A 20,907-nucleotide genomic window follows, 5' to 3' on the forward strand; every position below is an offset into this window, starting at 1 on the left:
GCTTACGGCCATACCACCCTGAGCACGCCCGATCTCGTCCGATCTCGGAAGCTAAGCAGGGTCGGGCCTGGTTAGTACTTGGATGGGAGACCGCCTGGGAATACCAGGTGCTGTAAGCTTTTTGTGCTTGCTTCCTTCCTTCTTTGTCGGATGCACTTTTCTCATTTTTTACCTCGATCGCCGCATTTCCTTTCCGGATTCTGCAGTGGTTTGTCTTTTCTCCGTCTGTGCGCCAGAGGAGCCGCACAGTCTCGTCTTTTCCGCCGTCCTCCACAAGGGGGCGGTCAGAGGCTTGATTTGTGGCTTTTTGCTCACTGCCCACAGCAGCACGGCGGAGGAGCGGTCATTAACAAAGCGCTGTGTTGCAGGTGATTTGACGCCATTCACGTGTAAGAACGAGCGTATATGCTGCATGGTCTGTTCTTTGAAGGACAAAAGTTAGTTAAGTTAACCCACCCCCATTCGTTTGCTCCTCTGTGTAGGACAGCGGCTGGGTTAAAGAGACACTGCATAAATCATAAGCAGTTGTTAACACCATTAAAACGTGCAGCAAAAAAATGCTGTCAAATATTTTTTGCGTCTCTGTTATTATCACTGTTTAGCAAAGACTTTTCATTTTCTATGAATGAGTGCTGTGACTGAAAGCTGGCTTGGTTTTGATCTATCTATCTGTCTGTCTGTCTGTCTGTCTGTCTGTCTGTCTGTCTGTCTGTCTGTCTGTCTGTCTGTCTGTGAACATTTTTTCATTTTTTTACTTGATATATTTATTTATTTATTTCATTTACACAATCATTTATTATTAACTTTTATGTTTTATGTATGACGTTTTCGATTTATTTATTAATCAAATTTTTTTCTGTTTTATTATTTCTTGATATTAATTGTTACGTTCCTGTGTGTGTTTTACTTGATATATGTATTAATTTATTTATTTGTTTCATTTACACAATCATCTATTAGTAATTTATATATTTTTATTTAGTTAATTTTCCATTTATTTATTCATTTAATTTTTTTCTGTTTAATTATTTATTTATATTTATTGTAACGTTCGTTTGTGTGTTTTACTTGATATATTTATTTATTTATTTATTTCATTAACACAATCATTTATTAGGAATTTATATATTTTTGTTTATTAAATTTTCGATTTATGTATTGATTTAAATTTTTTTCTATTTAATTACTTATTGATATTTGTTGTGACGTTCCTCTGTGTGTTTTGCGTGTTTTCTGTCTCTTTCCAGCGATCCGTACCTGCATTCTTCTCAAATCCGTTCATTGGGTCTTTCTGGGGAGTCAGATGACGTCATTCATACATTCACCAATCCCGTTACACGGACTGATGTGAATCCCACTCGCCATCCCGGTAGCCAGCTTTTTTTCGCTGAAATAATGTACCCTCTTTGTTCTTTCGCTCATGCTGTCTCAGTTCATTATTGTTTGTGTTTTGTAAAGCGTCGGCACGCCTTGTTTTCTCCCCGGTCCTCTTGTTTGTTACTTTTCCCCCTCGGCTGTCTTGTCTGTCTGTTTGTTCGTTGGGAGGAAGCGGACAGGTATGAATGTCACGTGACGTCCACTATGCCCACACGTGGGCATTAATATAACTGCCAAATACACTAGGTTAAGAGCGTGTGCCACCCGCTTTACGTTTTGTGATTTTGTTAGCCAGAGTAGGTTAGTTAGGGCGTCGCTGACGCTGAAGATTTATCTACAATGGTATTTTTTTTTTTTTTTTGTAGATAGATTAGAGAGCTTACGTATAGCTAGAGTGTGTATTGGTATTTCATTGCTTTTTATGTGGCACTGCTCTTGTCCCTTATCCCCTCACAACTGTGTTCGTGTTCTCTTTCTATGAATACTGTAAATATTGTTCCCACTACCCCTTTCACTGCGCTTAACCCCTGCACTTGTATTTGTGTATAATAAACCACTTGGCATCGTAGATGTCTATTGCGTCCGGTCCGGGTCTTCTCTGTCCGTTACACGCGTGATCCTCCGGACAAAACATTAATAAAACATCCCTGTTGTTGCCCTGCTTCTCTGGGTCGTAACTTTTATTTATTTTAGTTTTAATTTCTACTTTATATTTATTTATTTATTTATTTATTTATTTAATTGCTTGCTCGCTCGTTTATTCATCTGTTTATCTTTTATTGCTTATTCACGTATGGGCATTGTTTAAGAGGCCCGTTTTGACAGGGTCTCTCGCTTACGGCCATACCACCCTGAGCACGCCCGATCTCGTCCGATCTCGGAAGCTAAGCAGGGTCGGGCCTGGTTAGTACTTGGATGGGAGACCGCCTGGGAATACCAGGTGCTGTAAGCTTTTTGTGCTTGCTTCCTTCCTTCTTTGTCGGATGCACTTTTCTCATTTTTTACCTCGATCGCCGCATTTCCTTTCCGGATTCTGCAGTGGTTTGTCTTTTCTCCGTCTGTGCGCCAGAGGAGCCGCACAGTCTCGTCTTTTCCGCCGTCCTCCACAAGGGGGCGGTCAGAGGCTTGATTTGTGGCTTTTTGCTCACTGCCCACAGCAGCACGGCGGAGGAGCGGTCATTAACAAAGCGCTGTGTTGCAGGTGATTTGACGCCATTCACGTGTAAGAACGAGCGTATATGCTGCATGGTCTGTTCTTTGAAGGACAAAAGTTAGTTAAGTTAACCCACCCCCATTCGTTTGCTCCTCTGTGTAGGACAGCGGCTGGGTTAAAGAGACACTGCATAAATCATAAGCAGTTGTTAACACCATTAAAACGTGCAGCAAAAAAATGCTGTCAAATATTTTTTGCGTCTCTGTTATTATCACTGTTTAGCAAAGACTTTTCATTTTCTATGAATGAGTGCTGTGACTGAAAGCTGGCTTGGTTTTGATCTATCTGTCTGTCTGTCTGTCTGTCTGTCTGTCTGTCTGTCTGTCTGTGAACATTTTTTCATTTTTTTACTTGATATATTTATTTATTGCTTTCATTTACACAATCATTTATTATTAACTTTTATGTTTTATGTATGACGTTTTCGATTTATTTATTAATCAAATTTTTTTCTGTTTTATTATTTTCTTGATATTAATTGTTACGTTCCTGTGTGTGTTTTACTTGATATATGTATTTATTTATTTATTTGTTTCATTTACACAATCATCTATTAGTAATTTATATATTTTTATTAGTAAATTTTCCATTTATTTATTCATTTAATTTTTTTCTGTTTAATTATTTATTTATATTTATTGTAACGTTCGTTTGTGTGTTTTACTTGATATATTTATTTATTTATTTCATTAACACAATCATTTATTAGGAATTTATATATTTTTGTTTATTAAATTTTCGATTTATGTATTGATTTAAAATTTTTTCTATTTAATTACTTATTGATATTTGTTGTGACGTTCCTCTGTGTGTTTTGCGTGTTTTCTGTCTCTTTCCAGCGATCCGTACCCGTATTCTTCTCAAATCCGTTCATTGGGTCTTTCTGGGGAATCCCGATGACGTCATTCATACATTCACCAATCCCGTTACACGGACTGATGTGAATCCCACTCGCCATCCCGGTAGCCAGCTTTTTTTCGCTGAAATAATGTACCCTCTTTGTTCTTTCGCTTATGCTGTCTCAGTTCATTATTGTTTGTGTTTTGTAAAGCGTTGGCACGCCTTGTTTTCTCCCCGGTCCTCTTGTTTGTTACTTTTCCCCCTCGGCTGTCTTGTCTGTTTGTTCGTTGGGAGAAGCGGACAGGTATGAATGTCACGTGATGTCCACTATGCCTACACGTGGGCATTATTTTAACTGCCAAATACACTAGGTTAAGAGCGTGTGCCACCCGCTTTACAGTTTTTGATTTTTTTTTAGCCAGAGTAGCCCAGCTAACAATCTTTTGGTTTTCCTAACGTTAGTTTTTGGTTCCCATAACGTTATTTTTTTAGGTTTGTTTTTGGTTAGCCAGTAAAGTTTTCTTTACGGAAATAGAACGTTATTTTTAGGTTAGTTTAACGTTATGATAACGTTATAACGACGTTAGGAGAACGTTAGTTTTAGGTTAGAATAATGTTAGAAAAACTTTAAACTAACCTAAAACTAACGTTCTCCTAACGTTATTATAACGTTAGAATAACGTTAGCGGAACGTTAGAAAAACTAAACTAATCTAAAACTAACGTTCTCCTAACATTATAATAACGTTAGAATAACGTTAGGGGAACGTTAAACTAACCTAAAAATAACGTTCTATTTTTGTAAAGAAAACTTTCCTGACTAACCAAAAACAAACCTTAAAAAATAACGTTATGGGAACCTAAAACTAACGTTATGGGAACGTTATTCTAACGTTAGGAGAACGTTTTACGAACCAAACATTTTTGCTGGGAGTATGCACAGTTGACATGGAACAAAAACAGTTTAATGATCTACAGGACAGTGCGCGTTGCCGCGGCTCCGTGCACGCACTGAAAGAGTGCGCAGAGCTCAAGATTCTAGCTGCAGTGAAGTATGGCACGTCTATTGGTACATTCCATGTTGTGTTTTTTTCTATCATATCTATCCAAAATAAGTTAAACACATTTCCATATAAAAAGGAATAAACCAATATATTAATAACAACATTTATAACAATTAAATTATTTTATTACTGAAAAAATGTTTATTGAAACATTAGATGAATAACACAGGTTATTTTAAATAAAAAAACCTCAACCCACCACACATTGAATTTAGATAGCATTGTATTTTATAAAATATATAAATGACTTCAACACAATAAAGAAGACTTATAACAGATATTTATTGAAAATGAATAAACATTTAATTTACTTTGGATCAAAAAAATCTTACCACAGCAGTTAGCCGCCTCTCCATTATTACAATAATCAAAAACATCCTCTCTTCATATAGACGGGAATCACTAAAATATATATTAGTTCTCACATATAAGTTACTAAATGAAGAAAGAAAATAATCCGCTAGAATAAATGTTAGACTGAGGTAAAACCTAATGACAACAAATACATAAGCATTTCATTCACTTCAGGTTAACAGATCAGTTTAACGTTAGCCGAATAGCTCTCAGTTTTTACAACAATCAAAAGCTTCTAACATCACATTCTCCTTCATGGAAATCATTAAATATATTTTCGTTTTCACATATTAAAGTTACTAATGAAGAAAGAAAATAAATCGCTTAAATAATTGTCACAGGCCGGGGCGGACCCAGAGATAGCTAAACAAGGTCACGCCCCTTCCTAGTTTCCACCTCGAGGAGGTTCCCAAGACCACCCCAATGACCAGACAGACAAGTATACTATAGTTAAAATACAACTGTATTAAATATTTAAAAAGGTAAGGGGGAATGGGGAAGGGGCAGATTAAAACAAGCTTTCTTCTTGTCTCCAGGACAGTTCCAAGTGTGGAGCGGGGACTAGGACTCCTTACCAGGGGTTCCTTGAATCCGTGGCACCCTCCGCTTCTCCTGGAGGCAGAACAGGGAAATACAATTAGTGCTTCATCCAGTAATTTTCTTCTACATACCACTACCAGTCATCTGATGTGTTTTTCCTCTTCTCTCGCCCTTTAGGCTACTATGGCGAACTCCACCGGGCACTTCACAGCCGTCGAAGATGAATCGATGATGGCTGTGAGAGGAGAGATCGACTACGGATCCCGGGAGTAAGTTGTTTCGCCAGCAGGGACTGGAGGCGAGGGATACAACACAGGGGTAAGTAAGTTACAAACTGGGGCTTTGCGTTCCTCTTCGGGTGGTGCTAGGAGCAAAGGTAAGCTACACCACACAGGTAAGGTATTTACACATAAGTAAGTGAAGTACAGACTGGGGATTTGCGTTCCACTACGGGTCGTGCTAGAAGCAGAAATAAGTCACACCACACAGGTAATGTATTCACACAGAGGTAAGTGAGTTACAGACTGGGGCTTTGCGTTCCTCTTCGGGTCGTGCTAGAAGCAGAGATAAGTTACACCACACAGGTAATGTATTCACACAAAGGTAAGTGAGTTACAGACTGGGGCTTTACGTTCCTCTTCGGGTCGTGCTAGGAGCAAAGGTAAGATTCACCACACAGGTAAGGTATTTACACATAAGTAAGTGAAGTACAGACTGGGGCTTTGCGTTCCTCTTCGGGTCGTGCTAGAAGCAGAGATAAGTTACACCACACAGGTAATGTATTCACACAAAGGTAAGGGAGTTACAGACTGGGGCTTTCCGTTCCTCTTCGGGTCGTGCTAGGAGCAAAGGTAAGCTACACCACACAGGTAAGGTATTTACACATAAGTAAGTGAAGTACAGACTGGGGCTTTGCGTTCCACTTCGGGTCGTGCTAGAAGCAGAAATAAGTCACACCACACAGGTAATGTATTCACACAGAGGTAAGTGAGTTACAGACTGGGGCTTTGCGTTCCTCTTCGGGTGGTGCTAGGAGCAAAGGTAAGCTACACCACACAGGTAAGGTATTTACACATAAGTAAGTGAAGTACAGACTGGGGCTTTGCGTTCCACTTCGGGTCGTGCTAGAAGCAGAAATAAGTCACACCACACAGGTAATGTATTCACACAGAGGTAAGTGAGTTACAGACTGGGGCTTTGCGTTCCTCTTCGGGTCATGCTAGAAGCAGAGATAAGTTACACCACACAGGTAATGTATTCACACAAAGGTAAGTGAGTTACAGACTGGGGCTTTACGTTCCTCTTCGGGTCGTGCTAGGAGCAAAGGTAAGATTCACCACACAGGTAAGGTATTTACACATAAGTAAGTGAAGTACAGACTGGGGCTTTGCGTTCCACTTCGGGTCGTGCTAGAAGCAGAGATAAGTCACACCACACAGGTAATGTATTCACACAGAGGTAAGTGAGTTACAGACTGGGGCTTTGCGTTCCTCTTCGGGTCGTGCTAGGAGCAAAGGTAAGATACACCACACAGGTAAGGTATTCACACAGAGGTAAGTAAGTTTGTAATGGTTACCTCACGCTGTTCCCGGGGGCAGTGGACTTGCAGAGCAACGACTGGCAGGGCGTACGGGGCCGAACGCTTCCCTAGCTCCCCTCTTCTATCTGGTCCCTGGGGTACTGAGCTGGGGCAAACTCTTTGGAGAGGCCCCGCACGCAGGTGTTCAATGTAGGCAGCTGTGTACAACAATGGCCTTCGGCCCAAACAATAAATACCAGTCGCTTACTCACACTGATGCACAACTTTAATTCACCACCGCCCTCTCTCAGGATCGGCGAGGGTTCATGTTGACACACTGAAGATTCGACGATTTGATTTCCTTCCCTTATACTGGACTGGCCTCAACGTGCTGGTAGCTTCACACGGCTTCACTGGACTGAAAGCGGCTTCCGTCTCTATAAGCACAGCACTGCACTGCAAGCTTAGTGTACACACACAAAGTAAAAGCTCAAGACTCACCCACAGCATTTCTCACACACTTTACGTGACATAAGGATTTGGCCGGTTCAGCCCAGGTCCCTCGTGTGACTCGTTGGCGCACTTCCCAGCACAAAAAAAGGTTCTAAGGAGTTTGTCGTCGGATCTCCCAACCTCTCCAAGTATGCTCCGCTCGGCTCGCCCACGCTTCTCTCATCCAGTGGGGCCGAACCCTTGGGCGACAACTCACAACATGCGTTAGGGAAACAGACACGCTTCACCAAGACTCTGTACAATATAATTAAGATACTCACATACAATGGGGTCTGTTCACAAGGGGCATGCTCTTATTTTCCTCCTAATATTCTCTCCCGGCTCACCTACGCTTCTCTCCACCGTAGGGCCGTTGCTGTAAACACACTCAAAACACACTTCAGGTAATCCTTCCTTCGTAATACTTGTAAGATAATCCCCTGTTACTCACATGTCCATACATCCGCAAATCAACACTGTTCTTCCATATACACTCGACCCCGTCGCGTAGATCAATCGTTGTCCTTTCACCCAGTCACTTCTAACTCCATAAACTGGCTTCCGTTTCTTTCCCCAATGGATTGATCTCGAACATGCACATGAGTCTGCACAGCAGCGAACAAAGCACACAACCAACTCCCCGTTTGTGTTTTCAGAGGCCTTATTATACTCTGCTTCTCCCCTTCAACGACCTATCAGCGATCGCTTTACTCATTGCCCACACCTGTGCGTAATACGGCTTGATTTCACATATGCTCTGGTCCCCTCCCCGCCTACCGGGGAGATGAAACACATAGTAGATTAGTGTCTCTCAATGGATGGATGTCAAAGTGGTGCCCTCAGCATAACGTAGGGTTTATAGACAATTGGAAGCATTTCTGGGGAAGACCATTTCTCCTAACCCGAGATGGCCTTCATCCGTCATCGGAAGGAAGTGCTATACTCACTAAAAAGCTGATCAATAGTCTTAATTCTGATATAGTCTGACTATCCAGGGCCCAGGTCAGGAAACAGACGGATCGGCTTAACCGTCCATCTGTTAGCTGCCGTGATATGTCAAGACCACTTATATCCCAGCACTTCGAGTCAATCTTACCGAAATATCAGCACATTTCAACTGTATCTGTTCCCCGAACAAATAAATACAGGGCACCGCTTGTTACATCTGGTACAAATCTGATTCAAATAAAATTAGAAAACAATACATTAACAGATGAATCTCGAATGTTAAAATTCGGCCTTCTTAACATTAGATCGCTTACCAATAAAGAACCTATTGTCAATGAAATAATTACAGACCAAAACTTAGATGTACTCTGTTTAACAGAAACCTGGCTTAAAGCAGACGACTACATTAGTTTAAATGAATCCACCCCACAAGACTATTATTATAAACACGAACCTCGATTAAAGGGGAGAGGGGGTGGTGTAGCTACAATAAACAACACAATTTTTAAAGTAAACCAAAAATCTGAGCTAAAATTTAAATCATTTGAAGTAATGTTGTTAAATATGGAAATAACTGATCGTAACCACAAACAGCTTTCTTTTGCTTTAGCGACAATCTATAGACCACCGGGCCACCATGCAGATTTCCTTAATGAAATAGCAGATTTCCTATCTGAGCTTGTAGTCACTGTAGATAAAGCTCTTATTGTTGGTGATTTTAATGTCCATGTGGACAACCCAAAAGACGCGTTAGGACGTGCGTTTATAGATGTTCTAAATTCTCTCAATATTAGACAAAACGTGACAGGGCCAACGCATACTCGTAATCACACATTAGACTTAATTCTGTCACTCTGACTCAATATTAATGACGTCGAAATATCACCTCAGAGTGATGCAGTTTCTGACCATTACATTGTGTCATACACTGTACTTCTAGATAGGATCACTCAATCTACAACATGCTACCGACTAGCCAGAACAATAATTTCCACCACTAAAGATAGCTTTATTAGCACTCTTCCAGACCTGTCCCAAATGAAACATGTAGCAGATAACTGTGACGATTTAGATATTGAAATAGAAAACCTAAACAATGTCTGTTCTAACACATTGGATGCCGTTGCTCCCATTCGAAAAAAGAGATTCAAAGAAAAACCGCCAGCTCCATGGTATGACCATCACACAGCAGCCCTTAAAAAGGCAGCTAGAAAAATGGAAAGAAATTATAGAAGCACAAAGTTAGAAGTATGGCGCGCAGCATGGAAACAGAGTGTTAAACACTACAGACAGGCTATTAAAACCGCCAGATCTACATATCTTAGCAAGCTTATAAATGAGAATCATAATAACCCTCGTTTCCTCTTTAGCACAGTTGCGAAACTGACTAGAAACAAAGAACAAACAGAAACCAATAGTAAACTTCAACACAATAGTAACGACTTCATGAACTTCTTTTCTAACAAAATTTCGGCTATTAGGGAAAACATCGTAGCTACCCAGGCAGCCACCACTCTACCCATTAGTTCACTTAACACTAGACTACCATACGAACATCTTGATTCATTTAAACCTACTACAATAGATGAGCTCTCTAAACTAGTCACATCATCCAAATCATCGTCCTGTATATTAGACCCCGTTCCCACAAAACTACTTAAAGAAGTATTCCCTGTAGTGTCAACCCCGGTTCTAAACATCTTTAACTCATCGCTAGAAATAGGATACGTTCCAACAGCTTTCAAACTAGCAGTTATTAAACCGCTGATTAAAAAACCACAGCTTGACCAAGGAGAACTTAATAACTTTAGACCAATCTCAAATCTCCCTTTTCTTTCGAAAATATTAGAAAAGGTAGTGGCAAGCCAGTTACGCACATTCTTGACAAATAATAGTACATATGAAAAGTTCCAATCAGGATTCAGGCCCCACCATAGCACAGAGACAGCGTTGCTTAGAGTTACAAATGACCTCCTATTAACATCCGATCGTGGTGAAATCTCAATTCTTATATTACTAGACCTTAGTGCAGCATTTGACACAATAGACCACAGAATCCTACTCAATAGACTAGAAAACTATGTTGGTATCAGTGGTCAGGCGCTAGCCTGGTTAAGGTCATATCTAACCAATCGCTATCACTTTGTTTATGTAAATGAGGAAGAGTCATATCACTCCCTGGTTAAATACGGTGTACCGCAGGGATCAGTTTTAGGTCCTATCCTGTTCTCGTTATACATGTTACCCCTAGGAGACATTATCAGGAAACATAACATAAGTTTTCACTGCTATGCGGATGATACCCAGCTTTACATCTCCTCGCATCCCAGCGAAACACACACGTTTTCTAAGCTAAAAGACTGCATTAGCGATGTTAGTGACTGGATGGCACATAACTTTCTTAAGCTCAACTCCAATAAGACAGAGGTACTTATTATTGAACCAAATCGCTACAAACATAATATGTCAGATTACAAATTGCACATAGATGGCTGTACTGTGGTGCCATCTTCCACGGTTAGGAACTTAGGTGTGATGTTCGACAGCAACTTATCCTTTGATAGTCATATCGCCAACGTCTGCCGCACAGCATTCTTCCATCTTAGAAATATCTCAAAAATACGCCATATGCTGTCTACATCTGACGCAGAGAAGCTTATTCATGCTTTTATGACCTCTAGAATAGACTATTGTAACTCGCTACTCGGGGGATGCCATTCAAATCAGATCAACAAGCTTCAGCTAGTTCAAAACGCTTCTGCAAGGGTACTTACTCGATCTAAGAAGTATGACCACATAAGCCCAATTCTGGCATCTTTACACTGGCTACCAGTTAAATATCGCATCCAATTTAAAATATCACTAATCACCTACAAAGCTTTAAATGGCTTAGCACCCTCATATCTTAGAGAATTACTATCAGAATACAATCCATCACGCACACTACGGTCGCAAAATTCTGGCCTATTGATTATCCCTAGACTATCAAAAGTGTCTAAAAGTGGAAGATCCTTTTCCTACTTAGCCCCTAAGCTCTGGAATGATTTACCAACCGATGTCCGAGAATCAGACACAGTCGATCATTTTAAAACTAGACTTAAAACTTTTCTCTTCAACAAAGCATTCGCATAATTTGTCTAGTAAAGGTTCTTAACTCGCAATAGTTATTTTCACGGAACAAAGCACTCACGGTCATAACACAGACCAACCAAATAAATAAATAAAAACCTTTTCTGCATGAACACTTAAAATGAATTGCATTAAATAGTTTGCCACCGTTTGCCACTGAACCTGCATTAACGACGACAGTGGGGCTTCCGGCCTTAGTCAAACGGTTTGGCACGTATGGTCGGGTTGCGATTTTGGTGCTTTCATGTGTCTTGTGAATAGTATGCCATACAGACCCGTTTGCCACTGAACCTGCATTAACAACGACAGTGGGGCCTCCAGCCTTAGTCAAACGGGTTGGTATGTATGGTCGGGTTGCGTTTTTCGCGCTTTCGTGTGTCTTGTGAATAGTATGCCATACATACCCGTTTGCCACTGAACCTGCATTAACGACGACAGTGGGGCCTCCAGCCTTAGTCAAACGGGTTGGCACGTATGGTCGGGTTGCGATTTTGGCGCTATCGTAAGTCTTATGAATAGTATGCCATACAGACCCGTTTGCCACTGAACCTGCATTAACGACGACAGTGGGGCCTCCAGCCTTAGTCAAACGGGTTGGTATGTATGGTCGGGTTGCGTTTTTCGCGCTTTCGTGTGTCTTGTGAATAGTATGCCATACAGACCCGTTTGCCACTGAACCTGCATTAACGACGACAGTGGGGCCTCTCAGCCTTAGTCAAACGGGTTGGCACGTATGGTCGGGTTGCGATTTTGGCGCTATCGTAAGTCTTATGAATAGTATGCCATACAGACCCGTTTGCCACTGAACCTGCATTAACGACGACAGTGGGGCTTCCGGCCTTAGTCAAACGGGTTAACACGTATGGTCGGGTTGCGATGTTTTTGGCGTTTTCTCCTGGTCCTGTAAATGGTATACAATATAGACCCGTTTGCCACTGAACCTGTATTAACGACGACAGTGGGGCTTTAGGCCTTAGTCAAACGGGTCGTCAGGTTTCATTTTCTCTTAAAGATCGGAAGGTGACCCTTATTTACCATATATACCCTCGCATTGGGCCCCCAATTTGCTAAATCCTCAACTGTGGATAACATAATTATGCCGCAATATTTAGTCTGTCTGGAACTAAGCTGAGTTAAACCACATCACTGTGTGACACTTCAATACATATGAACGGCCGCTACGCTAATACGATTTTGTTTTTCTCTCCCTGTCTCGTCCTCGACCCGAGGACGAGACAAACAGACCCAGTCCCGGTAGATGTGAAAGTCGGCACACCTCTGATCTACTGGCTGTCCTTCAACGTTATGCCCAGCTGATACCTGACCAACGATCACCGGCAGAACCGCTTAATCTCCGCTAAATCTCCATTTCCGTTCCCCCAGGGGTTTTTCCCTCCTAGGACTTATTTTTCCTCGGATAAAAGCATGGGGTTTTTTTTCTCCTAGGGGGTTTTTCACCCCGGGGAGGCAGCCTTTTTGGGCTTTACCTAGCTTCCTCTTCTATACGTTGCTTTAGTAATACGTGCAATTATAATATTGAGTCATAGCCGCAGCAAATTTAACTGCTCATGCTTTCATGTATTTTGTTGTGCTATCTGTCGTTTTCTGTGCTTTTCACTGCTTCTATTTATGTAAAGCTGCTTTGAAACAATTGACTTTTGTGAAAAGCGCTATATAAATAAAATTGAATTGAATTGAATTGAATTGAATTTACTTTCGGGGAAACCCCGGAAATTCCCGTGTTCGGAATTAGCCTTCCGGGCGGAACCCATCTTCCCTACTTTTGGTTCCGCCCTGACAGATCGTCACCCGGTGACATAATGTTAGACTCTGAAGTAAAAACCAAATGCCAAATAAATAAACATTTCATTCACTTTAGGTAAAAAGATCTTACCACCATTAGGCGGCTATTCGTTTATTCGACAATAAAAAGTTTCTAACATCATATTCTCCTCATATTCTCCTCAAATCGATCGGAAATCACTCATATATACATTTTTTCTCACATATTTAAGTTACTTAAGAAAGAAAGAAAGAAAGAAAGAAAGAAAGAAAGAAAGAAAGAGAAAAAAGAAACGCTAATATAATGTATGTCTCTGAGGAAAGAAAATCGTTAACGACCTTTAATTTTAAAATTATGCAAATTCGCGTACAAGAGAAAGCAGGTGCTCGTGAAGAGCGCGAGGTAAGCGCGTACAGAGGAGCACGCGCGTAACAGACGTGCTCACTTCAGAAATAATGGGTTTAATTATGCTTTTACTTAAATTCCTAAAAAAAAAACATAACCAAAAAATAACCATTAGAGAACGTTAGGTATAAGTTATTTTTATGTTATTTTAAAAATAACCACCCAGCAAAGTTATGGGAACGTTATTTTATGGTTCCCAAAAAATAACAAAAAAAAACTTTCTGTAAAAGTTATTTTTAGGTTATTTTAAAAATAACCACCCTGCAACGTTATGGGAACGTTATTTTATGGTTCCCCAAAAATAACCAAAAAATAACGTTCTGTATAAGTTATTTTTAGGTTATTTTAAAAATAACCACCCTGCAACGTTATGGGAACGTTATTTTATGGTTCCCAAAAAATAACGTTCTGTATAAGTTATTTTTAGGTTATTTTAAAAATAACCACCCTGCAACATTATGGGAACGTTATTTTATGGATCCAAAATAATAACCAAAAAATAACGTTCTGTTTAAGTTATTTTTAGGTTATTTTAAAAATAACCACCCTGCAACGTTATGGGAACGTTATTTTATGGTTCCAAAAAGTAACCAAAAAATAACCAAAAAATAACGTTCTGTATAAGTTATTTTTAGGCTATTTAAAAATAACCACCCTGCAATGTTATGGGAACGTTATTTTATGGTTGCAAAAAATAAAACCTAAAAAGAACGTTCCCAGAACGTTATTATTTGGTTCCCAAAAAATAACCAAAATATAACCAAAAACTAACGTTAGGGGAACGTTTTGTGTTTGCTGGGAGGTTAGTTAGGGCGTCGCTGACGCTTAAGATTTATATATATATAACCTACGCCGTTGCGGCTACGCCATAGGACCTACGCACAACTATAACGAGCTATCGGAAGCAAGGTGGAACGAAAAGCGTCAATAAGAAGCTGCGAATAAGATTCAGCTCGTCAAAATCCGATGAATGCGGTAGATATAACCCATTTTTAAGCATTTTGATTTCGCGATTCCTGGACGAAATCACATTGCCTTTGATGAAAGACGCCAAATGCAACTGCAAGAACCGACAGGTGGATGACATCAAAGTCCCGCGAGAGCATTTCGGAAGCAGTCTCCTCTAATGATTCCTCATCAATCACTCTCACGTGATTTGGATGTCATCTGCCTCTTGGTTCTTGCGGCGCCACATGAAGTATACCCATGAGTTTAACAAACCCGTTGTATCAGCCACTGGCCAGATCAGCATAGAATTAAAAAACGTGAGGCGGATGATCACGTACGTGAGAAATCATTTACCCCCAAAATACAGGACCCCTAAAGTTAGTCATACTGTGCAAAGACACGCAAGTTACCTGGCTGTTTGATTTTCTTAGCCCACGAACTGAAAGTCTTGCCAATCTTCATCTAACTAACCTCCCAGCAAACACAGAACGTTCCCCTAACGTTAGTTTTTGGTTATATTTTGGTTATTTTTTTGCCTAATACAAATTGATGGCTTTTCTCATGTACGTTTGGACCGAGATGAGAACTCAGGTAAAAAGAGAGGTGGGGGAGTTTGTGTATATATTAATGATAGCTGGTGTCGTAATTTCGCAGTACGTGACAGTATATGCAATCCTGATTTAGAATTGTGTATTACATTACGGCCATACTATTTACCAAGAGAATTTACGAACATTTTTATCTTTGCTGTGTATATGTCACACCCAGGGGGTGGCCACTAATGGCTAAAACCACGCCCCTTCTCCACTTCCACCTCGAGGAGGTCCCCAAAGCCAACCCAATGACCAGACAACAACACGGACAGGTAAGTATAAAAATAATCTTTATTGATTTATTAAATATTTAAAATGTTCTTGGGAAATGGGGAGGGGGGATTAAAACTAATATCCGTCTCTGCCCTCCAGGTGGGCCACGGACAGGGAGCAGGGGAGCGAAGGAAAGGTCCGGGACACTGTGGACCAGGGGGGCGTGAGACTCAGGCTCCAACCTGGTCTAGGGTATCCGTGGCGTGCTCCTTTGTCCTCCTGGAGGCAGAATCAAAAGCAAATGAGTGTTGTGGATTCTTATTCGGGCTGCGTACCTGGGTCTCCCTGGTGCGGGCTCTTCCTCCTGCTTTCACACCTTTCGTCGAGTCACTCACTATTTCTTCTCTCTCCTCCACAGGTAACAACTGGCGAAGAGACACAGTTAATCGGATGTGGATGGTTCTCACCTCCTGGCTAGACACCGCGTACCGTAAGTACAGGTTTTGTTGCTCTATCTTCAGGTTATTCACTCTCTATGTCAGGTTATTCACTCTCTCTTTTCCCCACAGGTATCAACTTGAATACAAAAGCACAGTGACTTGGCTTTGAATGGCTCTCACCTCTCGGCTGGACACAGCGTACCGTAAGTACAGGTTTCTTCGATCTCTCCTCAGGTTCTTCACTCTCTATGTTCTTTTCTCTACAGGTATCAACTTGAATACAAAAGCACAGTGATTTGGCTTTGAATGGCTCTCACCTCTCGCTGGACACAGCGTACCGTAAGTACAGGTTTCTTCGAGCTCTCCTCAGGTTATTCACTCCCTCTGTTCTTTCCTTCACAGGTATCAACTTGGACACAGAAGCACAGTTAATTGGCTTTGAATGGCTCTCACCTCTCTGCTGGACACAGCGTACCGTAAGTACAGGTTTCTTCGATCTCTCCTCAGGTTATTCACTTTCTCTGTTCTTTCCTCCACAGGTATCTGCTTAGGCGAAACGTCTGATGGAGTAAGTCGTCCCTACGTGGCGTCGGGGGCAAACCCTCTCGACGGCGGTGCGGTGGCAGGGGGGTGGGATAACTCAACGTCTCACCGGGCCGAGCGCTTCCCTTTCCTCGCTGCCGTCGGCGTTCGAACTCTGGACAGGGGCGCCCCTTTGTAGAGGCCACGGGACGATGAGAATCACTTCACCTCGCTCTCTGCAACAATAAGACTCGCACAGTTTACAGTATTGAATGGTAATAGCCACAAATCGTACTCACAATGCTGCTGTTTCTCCAGCTCTTCGTTGTTGCTCGCACCACCCACCAAATGTCTAGGCGGGGAAAAGATCGTCCCAGGGCACCGTGCTACTTTCTGAGATCTGAAACACGCTCACAACATATACAGGATTGAGTAAGCTGAGGCCAGCAGCCTCTTGGTCTTCCCTGAACGAAGTGCGTGAAGGCGGGGGTCTGTCAGACAGGACATACAGTAATCCACAGCAACCCACAACAATATACAACACCACGTCAACTTAAAGGTTTTCACAGCACAAAGACTCACCCACCACGCTCAGTGCACAAAAAGGACTCCCGTCTTCCTTTACTTCACTTCGGTCAGACCTGGCGATGAATAATGCGGCCCAGCTAGTGGTGTCGTCGTTGTGACGGCTTCGGTGAATGTCCACTCGGCTCACCCACCACGCTATAATAGGGGTAGGGCCGTCTCCTTCCTCCTAGAGGAATCTCACATGCAGCTAGATCGATACACAAGGCAGTTATAACTTGTACTTGGTACTCACAACCATGTCGTTTTCAATCCTCGTTTTCCCTTGGTCTCAATTCACCAATTGTTCCGTATTCTCCTCAACCTTTAAGGTTCTGGATGTCTTCGCAAGTGTATTACCACAACCTGAGAGCGAGAGAGAGTTTAGACAGCCACCAACAGTGCACCAACACGGCCCAACACAGCGTTTCAACGCACACCAAAAAAGCTCTCCAACTGTGAATAAACTTGGCCTTAAGTACTGCCTTGCTTGGTGTATCCTCCAATCGCCAAACGCTGTTCCTAACTAGGCACAGGTGCATCGAATTCGCTGATTTTCCCGCTCGCGGCGCTTACCGGAAGTCCGGTGTTCGTCCTTTCCTGTCCGGGCAGAAACACTTCCAGGCGGAACCAAACTTCCATAATTTTGGTTCCGCCCCAAAGAAAAAAAGATCGTCACCTTGTGACATATATTCCACCTGGTGGGAATATTAATAGAGCATCCAGTCAAATTGCTGACTGTGTCCACAGACACTTACAAAACAAACCTGATGCACCCTTATTGATCCTTGGTGATTTTAATCAGTGTGGTTTGGAGAGGTCCTTACCAGGGTTTTTTCAGTATGTAAAGTGTAGCACAAGGAAAAATAACACTCTTGATAAGTGCTACGGTAACATCAAGGATGCATATGTGGCCAAAGCCAGACCCCCCCTAGGTAATTCAGACCACAACGCTGTCCATCTGCTCCCCACTTACCGCTCAGTTTTCAAGTCCAACAAACCAGCATCTAAGGTGGTAAAAGTGTGGTCCAGTGATAGTATAGAGGAGCTGAAAGGATGTTTCCTTTGTACAGACTGGGACATTTTTTATCAAGATACAGACATAGATATGGTAACTGAATCAATTACTGCATATATCTCATTTTGTGTGGATTCAATTATACCTCAAAAAGTTGTGAGGACATATTCGAACAATAAACCGTATATAACCCGAGAGATTAAAGGCTGTATAAAAATGAAGAAAAGTCGGGGGACTTTTTGGGACTTAGGTCAGCACAAAAAGACCTTAACCGGCAACTGAGAACAGCAAGAACGCGATATAAGGAACAGGCTGAACAATATCTGTTAAAAACAGACACCAAAGGACTGTGGAACTCAATATGAGGAATGACTAACATGACTCCAAAAGGAAAACCAATGGTAGCCTGCAATGAATTGGAAAGGGCAAATGAAATGAACATGTTTTATATGAGATTTGAGACTGATACTTTTAAAGAATGCGGTGAAATATTAAGTAAAATAAACTATAATAGTTGTAATGATAGAATACTAATAGACTCAAACGCTGTTATGAAGGTCTTTAAATCTTTGCATTTTAACAAAGCAACGGGACCAGATGGAATGTCATGCTTCCTTTTTAAGACATTTGCTGAGGAGCTCACACCAGTCTGGCATAGTCTCTTCCAGCTCTCACTTGATTTGCATAAAATACCAGAGCTCTGGAAAAAATCTATTATAATTCCAATTCCTAAAAATTCTTCTCCTCAGGATAATAATGACTATAGGCCAGTGGCCTTGACGTCTAATGTCATGAAATCAATGGGAAAGGTTATTATAGGAGAGCTGAGAAGACAAGTGGACCCATCTTTAGATCATTATCAGTTTGCTTATAAGAGTAATCGTGGTACTAATGATGCTATTTCAACACTAATGAACCTTGTTTTGAAGCACCTGGAAAGTTCAGTTGCCTATGCAAGGTTGCTTTTTATAGATTTTAGTTCGGCGTTTAATACAATTCAACCACATATTCTTCTGGAGAAATTATTAATTTTAAATTTTAATTCTTCTCTAATATATTGGTATTATTCCTTCTTGACAAACAGGATGCAACAAGTAAAAATTAACTCTGTGTTATCTGATGTTGCAGTAAGTAGTACGGGGGCTCCACAAGGTTGTGTAAGTTCACCTTTTCTATTTACTCTATACACAAATGACTGTTCAAATCAAACCAATTTATATTAAAATTTTCAGATGACACTGTCATTGTGAACCTGTTAACAAGAGATTCCAGCACTGATGAGTATAAAGCAGCTGTGGAGGGGCTTGTAGACTGGAATGATGCTCATCACCTCTTGATTAATGTTAAAAAAACTGAAGAGGTTATTATAGATCCCAGATCACTGGGGGACAGGAGCCCTGTCATAATACATGGACATAATGTTAGACAGACGACTTCTTACAAATATTTGGGAGTTCATATTGATACTGAGCTGAAATGGCAATCCCATGTCAAGTATTTGTTCAAGAGTCCACCAGCGTTTACATTTTTTAAGAAGATTAAGATTATATGGAGTCAGTAGCAATATTATGCAAATTTTTTATAAAGCTACAATTGAGTCTGTCTTGCGTTATGGAATTACCAATTGTTTGGAAATTGGAAGTTTAACATTGAAAATGAGAGCGCAGATAAGCAATTTAGTTAAGGTAGCAGGGAAAATCATGGGAGTACGGACACTAAACGCTTTACAGGACATTTTTAAGAGGTCTTTGTTGCAGCGGGTTAATACAATTGTACTGGACCCTTCACATGTTTTTGTATTCTGAGTATGTGTTGATGAACTCTGGAAGGCGATATAGGATCCCATTATGTAAGTATAATCGCTATAAACATTCTTTTGTCCCACAGTCGATAAAACTGCTTAATGAGCAAGGGTGATGATATGGTAGTGAATAGTAGTGGTATGTTTTTATGTAATTCAGGTGTTGAATTAGCAATGTTTAAATGTACTGAATGTACTCTTTTTATAGGAAATGTATTATTATTAGAATGCGCCCTTTTTATATATATTTAGTTTTAATTATTTATTTATTTAAGGTAAAGTGTGTTATGTGTAATAGATGTATGTATGAATGTAGTGGTTAGGGTGGACTGATGTTCAGCAGTTCTCTCATCTAAGACAAATTTCTCCTAAGGGAGACAATAAATGGTACCTTGACCTTGATTTCGCTAAGCCAAGTCAATCTCAATTGGTCTTTTACATCTTTATCAATCGCCAAAACATCAGAGCCTTCCTGCATTAAGTTTGACCATGCTAGCTGAAATAAAAGTTTTACCTCAGCTTAACGTGATACAGCGTAGTGCGTAGTGATTACAGAACGCTTACAGTGGAGAGAGGAACGTGATTTGGCTCCACTCCAGGCTTTGATCACATCCCAGAGACGAAAGATCTTTGATTATGTACCCAGATATGCTAAAGCCCATATTTAAACTAACTAACTAACGCGAACGCAGATAGAATTTCAATCAGAATATGATACCTGATAGTCTTAAAAAAAATACCTAATTTGGAAAAAAATAATTCCTCTGAGACCAAATTTAACACTTTTAATGGCCTTAAATTTGCCATTTTTGATTTATCACTTTTTAATACTTTTTAAAACCCCGCGGACACCCTGTTTTAAGTAGCCTAAAACTGCTTCGGCAGTCTAGTGCGAAGATGAGGCTTTTTTTACTCAGGCTTAGGTCACTCCCAGGTGCTTCCATTACATTTGCTTGTTTCCTAGCTCTGGATGCAGCGCCCTGGGCGGGACTAGCGGCTTGGCGCCCCCGGCATCGCGGACCTGGCTTCGTGTCGGCCGTTTGATGCGCACCCGGTGTGCGCTGTTCGTGTTTGCTATGCCCTTCGCCGCACCCGGAATTGTAGTGGGGGGTGGGCGCGGGCCACAGTCAACCCCAGGGTCTCAT

The 20,907-nt window shown here is 41.1% G+C and overlaps 2 non-coding genes across 2 annotated transcripts; both read left to right on the forward strand.

Moving 5' to 3' along the window:
• Positions 1-119, forward strand: LOC135745505 (5S ribosomal RNA). Its single transcript, XR_010531280.1, has one exon. It is a non-coding gene; the product is annotated as a 5S ribosomal RNA (ribosomal RNA).
• A 2,091-nt stretch (positions 120-2,210) lies between these two features.
• On the forward strand, positions 2,211-2,329 carry LOC135745497 (5S ribosomal RNA). The gene has a single exon (XR_010531272.1). It is a non-coding gene; the product is annotated as a 5S ribosomal RNA (ribosomal RNA).
• The last annotated feature ends 18,578 nt before the right edge of the window (positions 2,330-20,907 follow it).

This window comes from Paramisgurnus dabryanus, chromosome 12 (genome assembly GCF_030506205.2).
Source record: "Paramisgurnus dabryanus chromosome 12, PD_genome_1.1, whole genome shotgun sequence".
In the NCBI taxonomy this organism is placed as follows: Eukaryota; Metazoa; Chordata; class Actinopteri; order Cypriniformes; family Cobitidae; genus Paramisgurnus; species Paramisgurnus dabryanus.